The 16,172-nt window shown below is 40.6% G+C and overlaps 1 long non-coding RNA gene across 2 annotated transcripts in view; it reads right to left on the bottom strand.

Moving 5' to 3' along the window:
* The window catches only part of LOC147363524 (uncharacterized), a 263,643-nt gene that overhangs the window by 26,722 nt on the left and 220,749 nt on the right, over positions 1-16,172 (bottom strand). The window contains exon 3 of one of the 2 annotated variants that reach the window (XR_015137238.1): positions 2,054-2,178. The exons of the other annotated variant lie outside the window; for it this stretch is intronic. This is a non-coding gene — a long non-coding RNA (uncharacterized LOC147363524). The remainder of the gene's footprint in view (positions 1-2,053; positions 2,179-16,172) is intronic. 2 annotated transcript variants of the gene reach the window in all.

A 16,172-nucleotide genomic window follows, 5' to 3' on the forward strand; every position in this document is an offset into this window, starting at 1 on the left:
CTTTTTCAATGATCCAGTGGATATTGGCAATTTGATCTCTGGTTCCTCTGCCTGTTCTAAAACCAGCTTGAACATCTGGAAGTTCATGATTCATGTATTGCTGAAGCCTGGCTTGGAGAATTTTGAGCATTACTTTACTAGCGTGTGAGATGAGTGCAATTGTGCTGTAGTTTGAGCATTCTTTGGCATTGCCTTTCTTTGGGATTCGAATGAAAATCGACCTTTTCCTGTCCTATGGCCACTGCTAGTTTTCCAGATTTGCTGGCATATTGAGTGCAGCACTTTCACAGCATCATCTCTCAGGATTTGAAATAGCTCTACTGGAATTCCGTCACCTCCACTAGCTTTGTTCATAGTGATGCTTTCTAAGGCCCACTTGACTTCACATTCCAGGATGTCTGGCTCTAGGTCAGTGAACACACCATTGTGATTATCTTGGTCATGAAGATCTTTTTTGTACAGTTCTTCTGTGTATTCTGGCCACCTCTTCTTAATATCTTCTGCTTCTGTTAGGTCCATACCATTTCTGTCCTTTATTGAGCCCATCTTTGCATGAAATGTTCCCTTGGTATCTCTAATTTTCTTGAAGAGATCTCTATTCTTTCCCATTCTATTGTTTTCCTCTATTTCTTTACACTGATCACTGAGGAAGGCTTTCTTATCTCTTCTTGCTATTCTTTGGAACTCGGCATTCAAATGGATATATCTTTCCTTTTTTCCTTTGTTTTTCACTTTTCTTCTTTCCACAGATATTTGTAAGACCTCCTCAGACAGCCATTTTGCTTTTTTATATTTCTTTTTCTTTGGGATGGTCTTGATCCCTGTCTCCTGTACAATATCATGAACCTCGGTCCATAGTTCATCAGGCACTCTGTCTATCAAATCTAGTCCCTTAAATCTATTTCCCAATTCCACTGGATAATTGTAAAGGATTTGATTTAGGTCATACCTGAATGGTCTAGTGGTTTTCCCTACTCTTCATAGTAGAGGTATAAGTAAAAAAAAGAAAAAAATAGATGGGAGTATGGAACCATGACACTGCTTGAAACAATATGCTGCACACACGTGACAACCTCTCTGCTATTTGGAGGTAGGAGTTGGGCCGTTTTGACCATTTTTTCAAGAATATTATTCAGTATTTAGATCAACTGTGAAATGACAGGCAGATGGATAACAGACATAACACAAAAGCTAAAACTATAGAACTTTCAAAAGAAAACAAAGTGTAAATCCTCACGACCTTGGTTAGGCTATGGTTTTTTAGATTTGATACCAAAAAGTAGATAACAAAAGAAAAACATATAAATTGACTACCTCAAAATTAAAACTTTTTGCTGCAAATGATACCACCAAAAAAATGAAAAGACAATTCAGAGTGGGAGAAGACCTTTGCAAATCATAAATGTGATAGAGGATTTATATCTCAATACAAATAGCAGAAGCAACCTAAATTGCCATCAACTGATGAATGGGTAAAATGTTATATAACCATGCAAAGGAACATTATTTAATCATAAAAGGAATGAAGTACTGATACATGCTACATGTTTAACACTTGAAAACATTATGCTATATAAAAGGAACCAGTCACAAAAGGCCATATTTTGTACAAACCCATCTATAAGAAAATGTACAGAATAATCAAATATACAGAGACAAACAGTATAATAGGGGTTGCTTGCTGTGCTGTGCTCAGTTGCTTCAGCTGTGTCCAACTCTTTGTAATCTATGGATTGTAGTCCACCAGGCTCCTCTGTCCATGGGATTCTCCAGGCAAGAATACTGGAGTAGGTTGTCATGCCCTCCTCCCAGGGATCTTCTCAACCCAGGAATCAAACCCATATCTCCAGTGTCTCCTGCACTTCAGGCAGGTTCTTTAGCCACTGATCCACCTGAGAAGCCCAAGGGTTGCTTAGGGCAGGGGAAAGAAGACAGGAGGGAAATGCGGATTTAATTCTAATGTGTATAGGGTTTATTTTCAAGAGGGAATGAAAGTGTTCTAAAATTAGATTATGGTGAATGTTGCACAACCCTATGAATATATGGGGCTTACCTGGTAGCTCAGCTGGTGAAGAATCCACCTGCAATGCAGTAGATCCCAGTTCAATTCCTGGGTCAGGAAGGTCCCTGGAGAAGGGATAGGTTACCCATTCCAGTTTTTGGGGGCTTCCCTGGTGGCTATTAAAAAATCATTAAATTGAAACTGTAAATGGATGAACTGTAGGCATGTGAATTATATCTCAATTAATTCAAAGCTGTTTTAAAAAGCAATCCAAGAGAAGAAAAATATCAACAAGTATAAGTTATCTCCCTAGTGAAAAAATTATTTCATTTTTAGTCTAGAGGTTCAGAAAGATGGGCAACTTACCCATGGTTCCATACTGATCCAGTACCTAAGCAGGATCCCTAAGATTTCTGCTTCAAAAATCTCCTAAGACACGTCAATGCCGTTGGGAAATTTCTTAACCTTTATGGTCTACATTGATAGTAGGGTGGGGGGCCAGTGGCTCTCAATGACAGTAGCCTTACTAGCTGATGCCTTTACCCAGAAGCATTTCCATCAGCTGATATAAACTGAGGACACTATAAACTACAGGAAGTAGGCAATATAAATCTAGCAAGAGTCTACTTTCCTACAAAATAGTAAGGGTCCCAAAACCTGGGCAAGGTCTAAATAGTTCCCTGAAAGGAGCATCAGATCAAAGCTTGCAAGGTTTTTAGGCATGAGAATATTATATAAAAAGATAATGGTCAGTTCTAGAAATGAGGACCCAGAACCCAGATTTATCAGTCCTCAAATATGCCTCAAAGCCTAAGCAGGAAACTTAAACCAGAGTTAAAAGGGTCTCTTTGCTCTTAAGTTAAAACCTTTTGCCTATAGAGAACATTTCTTTCAAGAGCCTTTAAGCCTACACAAGGCTACAGCTGCAAGAAAGGAAGATCTTCATCTCAACCGCTATATTTTCAGAACCTTCAAGCATCTTATTTTAAAATCAGAACACTGAGAAAATGCCTGGGATACCAGTGGTGTCCTCATTTGTACAATGAAGAAAGTGAAGATCACCTACTTAGAGAACTCAGTGAAAATGTGGTACAAGCCCAAGTAAGAAAGAGTAACAGTGATACCTGTGTGGGGAGGGGGCGGGAAGGGGTACAGCACCCCAGGGAGGGTGGGTGATGAAGAGACTCAGAGAGAGATAAGAAGGACATCAGGGCCTGAGAACATTGTGCATCTTTTAGAGAACAGTTTAGACATGAGACAGAGGTTCCTTATGCTCGGAAAAGAAACATACATGAGACAAGAGAGTGGAAAGTATGTCTTTGTTCTCACTAATGCACTCTGGGCTTAAAAATAAGTTTAATCCTGACAAAAAATTCAGGATGTTTTTTGTTCCTATGCTAGTTCTTTTATTTGTAATAAAAATGCAAATTTCAAGTTTTTATTGTACTTGTTTTCTTTTACTTCTACTTAAATTATTTTTACTTCTTTTCATAAAATAAAAATGTATCTTAAAGAGAGCACTCTATCTTGAGATAGAGGAAATTAACCTGCAACATTTCCCTGCCAATTTTCAACCACAAAAAACTTGCCGGCATGTGAGAAGAAAAGGTGAGAGAGGAGACTGATAGTATATAGAGCTTCGTGTTTTATTCATCTCATCAGAAAGCTGTGGATATTAACTAATTACCCTATGTTATGGCACCCCACTCCAGTACTCTTGCCTGGAAAATCCCATGGATGGAGGGCCTGGTGGGCTATAGTCCATGGGGTCGCTAAAAGTCGGACAGGACTGAGCGACTTCACTTTCACTTTTCACTTTCATGCATTGGAGAAGGAAGTGGCAACCCACTCCAGTGTTCTTGCCTGGAGAATCCCAGGGACGGGGGAGCCTCGTGGGCTGCCGTCTATGGGGTCGCAAAGAGTCAGACATGACTGAAGCGACTTAGCAGCATGCATCTGTAGGATAAAGAGTAATCCAGCTGTGTCCTACTTTAAGAAAAACTAAATCTGATTTATAAAAATTTGAATCTATCAAAAGTATAAAAAAATGAAATGAATCAGAAAACATATCCATAGAAGGATTCAAGATAAAGTAACAGTTTTTAAAAGAAAGCTCTTGTAGTACATTTGAAATATGACTTCATTTATAAAACTTGAAATACTTTTACTAAAACCCATTATTAAAAAGCCCAATGTATAAAAGTAGGTGTATTAGGGGGTTAGTTGTTAAATTCTTAAAAAGCTTTATTTAAAGAGCACACCACCTCCACATCCTACTTCCATGTACTACAAATATGATTTGATTTGCTAGCAATTGACTAAATGCAAATTCAGAGAAACATAGCCATTGTTGGTGTTAAATATGCCTGTATTTGGCTGCTTCTGTGGGCAAATAGAAAAACTGAATATCTGAGTGGTTAAACAGTCATTCCCAGATTAAAGGTTATAATTAAGTTCTCCTAATCTCTTATCTATAAAGTGTCTGTCTACAATACTAAAATATAGATATAAATTACTCATGCCAGTGGAAGAAGCAGAGAAACAATACCAAATAGTAGATAATTCTAAAATTATTTCATCTTAGCTTTTGACTAAATTTTGTTTGATTTAACAATACAAAGATAAGCATTAGAAATCTAATTTTTCATGCACATAAACAGAAGTTCAATAATATTAAGTAGAATCTCTATGAGAAGTAGATTCAGGAATAGAACCTCAACACATGCTATAGTCAGGGAGGAAGTCTTGAGAAAATACCACGGAGGCTGACAAAAGGCAAGTCTTCTGACTTCAAAACGAAATAAAAGATTTTAGGAGTAAGTACTATACACTGATTCTTTTCAAACAAACCAATTTCACTTTTTAAGAACTTTTATTTATTGAAGTACCAGTGGTTTTCAGTATTATGTAAGTTTCATGTGTACAGCATTATATTTCGAATTCTACATACACTCCACAGTGCTCACCCCCAAAAGTAGTTTCTTTTTTTTAATTTTTTTTTTATTTTTTACACCCCCAAAAGTAGTTTCTATCAGTCATCTTACAGTTGACCCTCTTTAGCCATATTGCCTCCCCCCAACTTTCCCTATGGTACTCACTAATCTATTCTCTGTATTAAAAAATTTCTTTTTTTTTTTAATGGAACCTCAAAAAGAATATCTATACTTTCAGCATTCTTTTGGTTGGCCTGGGACTGACTTTTACAAGGAATAGAGATGAATTCACTGGCCAGCTTGCATTTCTGCTTTTAGAGGCAACTCATGAAAATAGATTTGTTCCATCTGGTCTAAAGGGTCCCACCTGCTGTGTAGCCCCTAAGGGATCATGGCCAGGGTGTTTAGAGACTTGTGCAATTGTCATCATCATCTCACAAAACAAACTTTAAAAAAACAATTCAAGACAAGAAATGCATAATATAAATCCATTAAGATAGATCATCCGCAGTCCAGAGAACTTGAGCCTTGTGGCAATAAGGCTGAATGTTCACCAACAAGAAAGCAATGTAACCAACCTAAAACTGAGTATATGGCCATAGTCTAGATAACTCCAATGCAGACAAAACACTGAGCTTCATGTAAGATTCTAATCTTGACTAGATTTTTATCTTATTAATTCACTTCCTGTCTAATAATCAAGTCTGCCAGGGCTAGGTAAAAGGGAATACATTTCTTGACAAAATAGGAGCATGGGACTAAATAACACAAGGGAATAAAATTATTTCTAACAATCTATTTAAAAATTCCATTAAGTAATTCTGGTTCATTTTGAAACTTGATAATGGAGCTACATATGAGTTCTGCATGAATATGGAGTGATTAAAAACAGTGCTCTCAGACAATAAGCATTAAAGCTGGTTATGTTTGTGGAAAACAGATAAGGGACCTTTGGTGAAACCGAAACACCGAGACTGAATATACACGTTGGGTATTCTGTGAGAGGTAGGCTATGGCTGAATGGAGATTTACAAAACAAAACAGTGCTAAGAATAGAGACAGCCATGCATGTAATTTTTGTCAAGACAAATTGACTGATTAAAGTTGTTAGATGTTGTGATAAGACAAAAGGGGAAATGGTGAGAAAATTCACTAAGCTCAAATGAATAATAAAACTGAAAATGAACAAAGATTATAACATCACTTCAAAAAATGGAGCTAATAATAATGCTCTTTGTATCCATAGCACCTTTTATCTTAGCAGCTCAGAGCATTGCACAGAATCACTGAATCATGACGTCTATGGCTGAAAGTGACCAAAAAGATAGTCTAGTCCAAACACATACCCAGGTTTCTGTCTCTTCTACAATATCTCCCACACACAACCTATTTGAACCCTCTAGTAGTCTCATTTCCTCCTGAGTATATCATCTCAGATCCATACAACAAAAACACAGAATATTTGGATTTGCCATTTTCTTTGCATTAAAGTATATAGCAATTTTTCTCATTAGGCAGAGCTATAACTTGGTAAAGCAAAAAGACAGGAAAACAAGAGTGGACTACAAAATTTTGTAAGATAGAAAGTATGTAAGATGTAACTGACTTTGCATATCTTAGGAAGTTTGGAATAAGTCTATTAGATGATAGACTATTGAGAGCCAAAAATCTTTCCAGTCTCACTTCAGGAGCCTGGAAAGACTAAGAAATTACAATACCTCTGAGAGTAGGATATAGATAGTAGTTGTAAACCTGGTGAAGATGGTTAAAACTCTGTGTAAGAAGACAAACTTTCAGAACAACCTCACCCTACCACCCTGTATAGCTAAACAGTGACTGCACATGGCAGAAGATTCATGTATTCAAAATTGTATTAAGTGCCTACTATGTGACAGACATTGATCTAGGAACTGTGGCTATGGCATTGAACAAAACACAAAAATCTACCCTCATACAGTTTATATTCTAGAGATAATACAGTGTAAACAAGTAAAGAACATCAGATGGAGACAATGACAGGGGAAAAAAAATCAAGCAGGAAGGATAGGAAGACAAAGGGAAAGGAAATCATTTTAAACACGGAGGTCAGGAAAGGCTTTCCTGAGGGTGACAGCTGAGCAAAGATCTGAGTAAGGTGAGGTGATTATCTGGTGAAAGTTTTCCGCTATGGGAAGAACAAGTACAAAGGTCTGAAGAGGGAATGTCCTCGTGGACAGAACAACGAGACATTCCCCATGAGGAGATTAAGTCGGTTCAGGTAAAATGAGTGGGGTGGGGAATGATATGAAACTTGGTCTAGAGTTAATCATGGGGTAGGAGAAGGAACTGGAGAAGGAAATGGCAACCCACTCCAGTGTTCTTGCCTGGAGAATCCCAGGGACGGCGGAGCCTGGTGGGCTGCCGTCTATGGGGTCGCACAGAGTTGGACATGACTGAAGTGACTTAGCAGCACCAGCAGCAGCAGCAGGAGGAACAGGTTGAGGAGAAGGACTGCAAAAACAAAGACTTTGACAGAAAATCTAGCTGGAGAACAGTGAACAAGGGGGAGAGGAGAAGAGGATGAGGTCTGAGGGAAGGCCAAAGCCACAGCATGGAAGGCCACCTCCATTCTAGATGAGGTTGACTTTACTGCTTGCCATGAGGAGCTACTGGCAGACTATAACAGATTCTGCTCTGGAGTTCCTTCTGTAACCCCGAAGAGTAGGTCCTGTAGTAAAATGCTCTCTTTAAGCTCCAGGACTCATAATACTGATAAATCTTGACTTTTTAGACCTAAACTCTGTCCATTCAACTTGAGCCCCCTTGTCTTCAGCCCTTCTGTGAGGCTCCCACCCTTACTCTGTGCGCTGAGACAGTAGGAAGGTACTTGGACATCCTAGGCAGGCAACGGACCACTCATTATGGCAGCACCTCTGTCCCCCCGTGTATGTGCTCAGCCGTGTCTGACTCTTTGTTACGCCATGGATTGTAGCACGCCAGGCTCCTCTGTCCATGGGATTTTCCATACAAGAATACTGAAGTGTGTTGCCATTTCCTCTTGTTGGGGATCTTCCCAACTCAGGATGGAACCCTCATCTCCTGTGTCTCCTGCATTGCAGGCAGATTCTTTATCACTGAGCCACCTGGCAATCCCTGACATCATTAAACATTTCCCAAAATAAATATCTGTTGCTTCATGTCTAATGTTATATGGGTTGCCATGGCCTGATGTTTATAAATGAAAACTAACCTGATAGAAAGAAAGTCAATTTTATTTCTTCTAAATTACTTTGATATGTGAATAAATGTTCTTCTGGTTTGTGGTGATTGCATTGGAACCACCCTGGTGCTATTATGATGTACATGCATGTGAGCTAAATCACTTCAGTCATGTCCAACTCTTTTTGACCCTATGGACTGCAGCATGCCAGTCTGGAGGACTATGTCTCCTCTGTCCATGGGATTCTCCAGACAAGAAAACTGGAGTGGGTTGCCAGGCCCTCCTCCAGGGGATCTTCCTGACCCAGGGATCAGATCCATGGTTCCTGCATTGCAGGCAGAATCTTTCCCACTGAGTCACCAGGGAAGCCCATTATGATGTACATGTGCAAATAATTTCAGCCTACAGTTACCCATAGGTGATCTAATCTAATACAAGGACTATGGGTCAATAGGGAAGCAGGTCAGTTTGAGGAGACTATATATGGAGTCTCGGAGAAGGCAATGGCACCCCACTCCAGTACTCTTGCCTGGAAAATCCCATGGATGGAGGAGCCTGGTAGGCTGCAGTCCATGGGGTCGCTAAGAGTCAGACACGACTGAGTGACTTACTTCACTTTCACTTTTCACTTTCATGCATTGGAGAAGGAAATGGCAACCCACTCCAGTGTTCTTGCCTGGAGAATCCCAGGGACGGGGGAGTCTAATGGGCTGCCGTCTATGGGGTCCCACAGAGTCAGACACGACTGAAGTGACTTAGCAGCAGCAGCAGCAGCATATCTGAAGTCTGCATTAATGCAGGTAATTCTGATAATGTCCAGCTTATAATGACTGCCCCAGCATACCCTCAGAACATGTAAAGCTCTAGGTGTCATTAAAATTATCCGATTTCCTCAGTGATGTTTTAAACTCTTATGGAAGAAGAGAATCTAGAACCAGAGTACATCCTACCAATTTGGGAATGGGTAGGCTAGCTTAATATCTTACTATCTCTACCTTAGTATCTCTACCTCAGGGACCAACTAGAGCCATGATTCTTAACTCTTAACCCAAGATCACTGGACAGAAAATAGGAGGCCTGTGATCTGACTGACTGAAATTTAGCACGATTTAAATCATAAATAAGCAAACAACGCAATGAAATCAATGACACTTATGACTTTATCATCAACAGAAATCATAAATATTTCCATACTATATTGCAATTGGCCGAGATAACTCAAAATGTATTCATACCACTTTAATATAATGGAAATTATAAGACATCACACTAGATCTCATTATTTAATATATGATAAGAAAGCACATATGTTGCCATACCCCATTTGTTATTTAAAATGTAAATAGCATATTTCATTATTGCTGGATTCCACTGAAGCCCTATGGATTTCTATATATAATTCACCTGCCCTACAAGGTAACTTGGTACATAAGGACACATGGTACCAAAAGAAGAAGAAAAGGAAGAAGGGGTAAGAAAAGAAAAAGACAGAGAGGCTCCAAGACTATCTTCAGGGCTGATGTACTTTGGGGGTATGTTGTCTAGGTTAGTATATGCTCCTGCAGGAGAAAGAAAGGCACTCAGATGCTTATGGTGGTCCTCATAAAATAGCACTCAGAAGGCAATGGCAACCCACTCCAGTACTCTTGCCTGGAAAATCCCATGGATGGAGGAGCCTGGTAGGCTGCAGTCCATGGGGTCGCAAAGAGTCAGACACGACTGAGCGACTTCACTTTCACTTTTCACTTTCATGCACTAGAGAAGGAAATGGCAACCCACTCCATCTTGCCTGGAGAATCCCAGGGACGGAGGAGCCTGTTGGGCTGCCATCTATGGGGTTGCATAGAGTCAGACACGACTGAAGCGACTTAGCAGCAATAGCAGCAGCAATCCAATGCTTTGGCCAACTAATGCGAAGAGCCGACTCATTGGAAAAGACGCTGATGCTGGGAAAAATTGAAGGCAGGAAGAGAAGGGGATGACAGAGGATGACATGGCACCACTGACTTGATGGACGTGAGTTTGACCAAGCTTCAGGAGTTGATGATGGACAGGAAAACCTGGCTTGCTGCAGTCCATAGGATCGCAAAGAAAAAGACGTGACTGAACGACTGAACTGAACTGAATGCTGTGCTGCCAAGAACCAGAGATGTCAGCCAGAAGTCTGTGCTAGCACATGAAGCCTACGTTCAGAGAAGAGCTGGACTTCGGTATTATGGACAATTGGAACAAGCACAAATGAACATATCCTGGCACTTTCCCTGACCCCTGCCATCTTTCATTGCAGTGTTCATTTGCAATTTGACCACATTAAATTAGAATTACCTCTTCTATGCCCACAAAGGGCTTCCCTCATAGCTCAGTTAGTAAAGAATCCACCTGCAAGGCAGGAGACCCTGGTTCAATTCCTGGGTTGGGAAGATCCCCTGGCAAAGGGATAGGCTACCCATTCCAGTATTTTTGGGCTTCCCTGGGGGCTCAGCTTGTAAAGAATCTGCCTGCAACGCGGGAGACCTGGGTTCAATCCCTCGGTTGGGAAGATCCCCTGGAGAAGGGAAAGGTTACCTACTCCAGTATTCTGGCCTAGAGAACTCCATGGACTGTATAGTCCCTGGGGTTGCAAAGAATCAGACATGACTGAGTGTCTTAATACATTAAATAATGAGATCTAGTGTGATAAGTCTGATAATTTCCATTATATTGAAGTGGTATGAACATATTTTGAGATATCTGGGCCAATTGCAATATAATATGGATGTATTTATGATTTCTACTGTTGATAAAGTCACAAGTATCATTGATTTCATTGTGTTCTTTGCTTATTTATGATTTAAACCTACTACCATCTACAGCACCACTTTATTGCCTCTCATTTTTCTTTTTCTCATTCTGTCCCCATTACTCCTTTGATCTCCCAGGTTTACAGACTTTTAGCTCTGCTTTCTTATTCTCCTTGCTCACCCATGGGTGATGCTGACAGCCATCAGTTGTTCTTCGGGAGCATGCTACATTAACAACCGCAGATGTCCCCAAACCACACTGCTGTTACACAACAGGCCAGCTGGTCATCAGAGCACAGAGACCAGGATAGATGAGTACTAGCAGGGAAGGCCACACAGCCCCTTCTCTGATAATCCTTAGGTGGGTGAGTCTGCCTCACAGCAACTGCCTCCCAGCAGGCAGCAGGTATCTGCTAGCCTCCCATTAATCTGCCAGGTTAAGGTTTCTCTCCCATTGTCACTCTTGAATTCTGATAACTCGGTAACTGGAAGAGTTTATAAGCAAACAATGAAATCAGTGCCTAGAAAATATATTTGCTGCTGCTGCTAAGTCGCTTCAATCGTGTCCGACTCTGTGCGACCCCTGAGACAGCAGCCCACTAAGCTCCCCTGTCCCTGGGATTCTCCAGGCAAGAACACTGGAGTGGGTTGCCATTTCCTTCTCCAATGCATGAAAGTGAAAAGTGAAAGTGAGGTCTCTCAGTTGTGTCTGACTCTGAGCGACCTCATTGACTGCAGCTACCAGGCTCCTCTGTCCATGGGATTTCCAGGCAAGAGTACTGGAGTGGGGTGTCATTGCCTTCTCCGAGAAAATATATCTAGACAGGCTAAATTTACTTAGAGGAAAGAGCATCTATTGACAGAAATTGCAGAATGACTTTTCATTAGAAGGAAAGAAAGAAGGGTAGATAGAAAGAGGGAAGGAAAACAGTGAGTTAAGAAAGGAAGCTGTAAATCGCTTCTCATTAGAATATATTCCAGATTATCTGCACAGTGGAGAAACAAGTGGGGAAATGACAAACAGGTGGCTGAACTAAACACACTAGACATGAGTTAACTAAGAGCAAAGCTTAAATAGATCTGCATTCATATAAATAGTCTAATTATCTATATTAATGTAAATAACATAACTAATACAAATATAATCACAGTTCTTCAAAAACTAATTTTAAATTGAACATTCTATAGACTACATTGCCCCTCTGCCTTACAGGAAGATGCTCATGGTGAGAAGAGACAGAAAATAACAACCATTGAAAGTGGTATGTACACCGCAAAATTATTATTTCCAAATTCCAATCAGACCATGTGAACCTCCTGCACAACACCTGCCAAGAAAGTCACAACACACTCAGAATCAACGTCAGCCCCTTTGCATATTGTCATTTGAAAAGACCCTGATGCTGGGAAAGATTGGGGGCAGGAGGAGAAGGGGACGACAGAGGATGAGATGATTGGATGGCATCACTGACTCAATGGACATGAGTTTGAGTAGACTCCAGGAGTTGGTGATGGACAGTGAAGCCTGGTATGCTGCAGTCCGTGGGGTCGCAAAGAGTCAGACATGACTGAGCGACTGAACTGAACCGAACTAAATTGAACCAGACCTCCTGCGATTGGCCCCTGCCAACTTCTCCCACCTCATTTTGGCACGTGACCCCTCTTGTTTGCTACATGCAGCCACAGTGACTTTTTGCTCCTCAAGTAAATTTCCCCAACTGGAGCCTCTGCTTTACAGTCCCTTTGGTTGGATTATTTAACTCCCAAGTTTTTCCATGACTAACACCTTCTATGATGGTCATTTTGTGTCAAGCTGACTGGGCTTAGGGATTCCCAGACAGCTGCTAAAACATTATTGTGGGGTGTCTGTGAGGACGTTTCTAGAAGAGGTTAGCATGTGAATTGGTGGACTGAATAAAGGTCACCAACTGCAGTTGGGCATCAGCCACACTCTTCAGGGTCTGGATAGAACAAAAGGCTCAGGAAGGGTGAATCTGCTCTCTTGCTTGAGCCAGGACATCCATCTTCTCCTGCCATGGACATCTGAACTCCTGATTCTTGGGCCCTCAGACTCAGACTGGAACTTACAACACTGGCTGTCTTGGTTGGAAGGATTCAACTTTGTACTAGAATTACACCACTGGCTTTCCTGGGCCGCCAGCTTGCTGGTGGCAGATTCACAACCTCCATAAACACGGGAGCCAGTCTTTGTTAATAAATCTCTATCTAGCTACCCATCTATCTGTCTATTCATCTACCTATCTATCCATCCTATTATTCAATTTCTCTGGAAAACCCTGACAGATACACCTTATCATACAGCTTATATGTCATTACTGTAAGGAAGCCTTCCCTGAGCACCAAACTAACTAAATGTTACCCCACCCCAATGCCCTCCATCCTGTCACCTTAATTCATTTTCTTTAGAGCATCAATCCTGTAGGAAATGTTTATTTCTTTGCTTACCTTCCCCTATCTTCTCCATGAGAACAAGGACCTTTTCAGTTTTTGGTTTTTTTTCCTGCCATATCTCCATTAGAAGAGCATCAAGCACGTAGTAAGCATTCAAATGTATTTGTGTGGATAGAGTCAATATTAAATGACTGCACTTGTTTGGAATGAGTCAATGGTGTCACCCGTTGGCCAAGTTCTGATAGTTAAAGCAAGATGATGATAGATCAACATAGGAGCACTCACAGCCCCAAAAGGAATCTCTTTTCTGGAGACAAAGTATAATAGTGATAGTCAATATTTTTTTATTTTGTATCACTTAGCTAGGCTTATCAGCTATTCCAATCAACATGGCAGGAATGGTGGGGAGAATCACAATGGAGTTAAATTTTAACTATGGTTCAAGTCCATTAACTTGATGGGAGAAAAATACTACTGCTGCCATTTTATACACTAATTTCACACACTAAGAATCAGCAGGTATTACAGAATAAATATGACTTTGAAGTCATGAAGATTCAAGTTTACAGTCCAACTCTTTTATTTCTGTTTCAGACTGAATTGCGTCTCCTCAAAATTCATGTTTCAGTCCTAACCCTATTGTGACTGTACTTGTTAAAAGGACTGTTAGGAAGATAATAAGGCTAAATGAGGACATAAGAGTGGGGCCCTAATCCAGTAGAACTGGTATTATGGTATTATAAGAAGAGAAAGAGACATCAAAGATCTCTCTCCTAGGCACACACAGAAGAAAAGTCATACAAGGACACAGTGAGGAGACCATCTGCAAGCCAAAATGAAAGGTCTCACCAGAAACCAACACTGCTGGCACCTTGGTCTTGAATTTCTAGCCTCCAGAACTGTGAAAAAATAAATTTCTGTTGTTTAAGTCACCCAATCTGTGATATTTTGTTATGGCAACCCAAGTACACTAACAAAACCTCTAAAGGTGTGATCATGAACAAGGGATTTAACTTTCTAAGCTTAAAAGTATATAAAATCAGAAGGGAAAAGTCAGTTTGCAGGATTTTGTGAGGACAAGAGGCAGTTTTATGCAGTTTCAAAGTAGATACTCAAAGGTCATTATGGAGCCCACTGTGGTCTGCCAGCCCACATATCACCCTTTAGCATCCTACTCATCACCGAAGTAGGCTTTGTATTTGTCTACAAAGTCAACTGAATAACCAGTTAAGAAACCAAAATGGTTCATCAACACCACACAGGACATACAATTCAGTAATGAGACTAAAGTGAAGTGAAAGTGAAGAGTCACTCAGTGTCTGACTCTTTGTGACCCCATGGACTATACAGTCCATGGAACACTCTAGGCCAGAATACTGGAGTGGGTAGCCTTTACCTTCTCCAGAGGGTCTTCCCAACTCAGGGATCAAACCCAGGTCTCCCGCATTGCGGGAAGATTCTTTACCAGCTGAGCCACAAGGAAAGCCCAAGAATACTGGAATGGGTAGCCTATCCTTTCTCCAGGGGATCTTCCCAACCCAAGAATTGAACCAGGGTCTCCTGCATTGCAGGCAGATTCTTTACCAACTGAGCTATCAAGGAAGCTCAGTGAGACTAAATTCACCACCAAATAAATAAATAAACAGAATGGAGGCTTTTAAATCCCAACCACTTGATATATAGACAAAGATTTATATGTCTTTATAGACACAACAAGTCTCAATTTTAAATACTCAAGAAATAATCTTATAATAAGTATTCAGTAATTATCAGAATACCAAAGAATGTGGTTTATTTGATCAGAACTGTTATTCCCTTAGGTAACTCATATCATCTGTCTGGGCCTCAATTTCCTCATATGTAACAACGGGGATTTGGTCCACATTATTTTAAAGGCACTTCTAGTTCTGAGTCTGGGCTGCTCTTCTTTGAAAGATAAAGCTACTGATACAGGGCCTGTGGTGTTCCACTCTGGGGATGTTTTTAGATCTACAAAAGTTCGTCCATCCCCTCTCTGACCTACCCCTGTCACTCCCTCCCAATGAGGTGCGCACATTTACGGGTTAGCCACCCAGAGTTGGCAGTACAGTCTGAAGCAAAGAAATCAGACAAAATGTTTGTCTCCACATATCCCCAGTTCTTTAGTCTCTCAGTAGTACAACTTATTCTAAAACTACGGATTGGAAGGCAGTATTAGCATAAAACTCTTGGGCTTGTGTTTATTCTCTGGTGAGGAATGTAAACTGTCAGTGCTGATAACACGTCTTTCATGGCTCAAATCATCATCACTGCACCAGAAAACCTGTTTTGATATAATTTAGCCCATCCCTATATGAACTAAATGCCAAATGCAATTCAGGATTTATGTGGTGTCGGGTCCCAGTGGAGTATGCAAAGAGTCTTAGTGCCTGGGAAAGGCTTACAGAGAGAGGGGTTATGGGTGCTTACATCTAGATCCAGAGTGTGCAACAAAAGAAAAGGGCTGGATTTGCTGCATGTTCAATAAAATACCCCAACGGCTGTGCTTTTCTCTTTTTAAAAGAAGAGGGTGTTAACTGGGTATTTTATTTTTTTCTGAAAGATTTGAACTTGCAAATGAAGCATTTGGTCAGACAACCAAAAGGATTTGTGTCCCTTCCGATAAAATACAGAATTGTGTTCTATGCCCTGAGGAAGTCTCCACAGTCTCCTCTTGATGTGATCTCAAGTCAAGAGTGTGACAACATGAAAAAGCACATTTGGTCCCTAACACTTTCCTACTGCTGAAGCTTCCAACAGCATATCCAAAATAGTTCCTGATATTCTGAGAACTTTTCTTAAATCACTTATATAGGAAGACTGTTTTC

The sequence above is a fragment of the Bos grunniens genome, chromosome 11 (assembly GCF_055505025.1).
Source record: "Bos grunniens cultivar Pamir isolate PY7600 chromosome 11, Bosgru_T2T1.0, whole genome shotgun sequence".
Classification (NCBI taxonomy): Eukaryota; Metazoa; Chordata; class Mammalia; order Artiodactyla; family Bovidae; genus Bos; species Bos grunniens.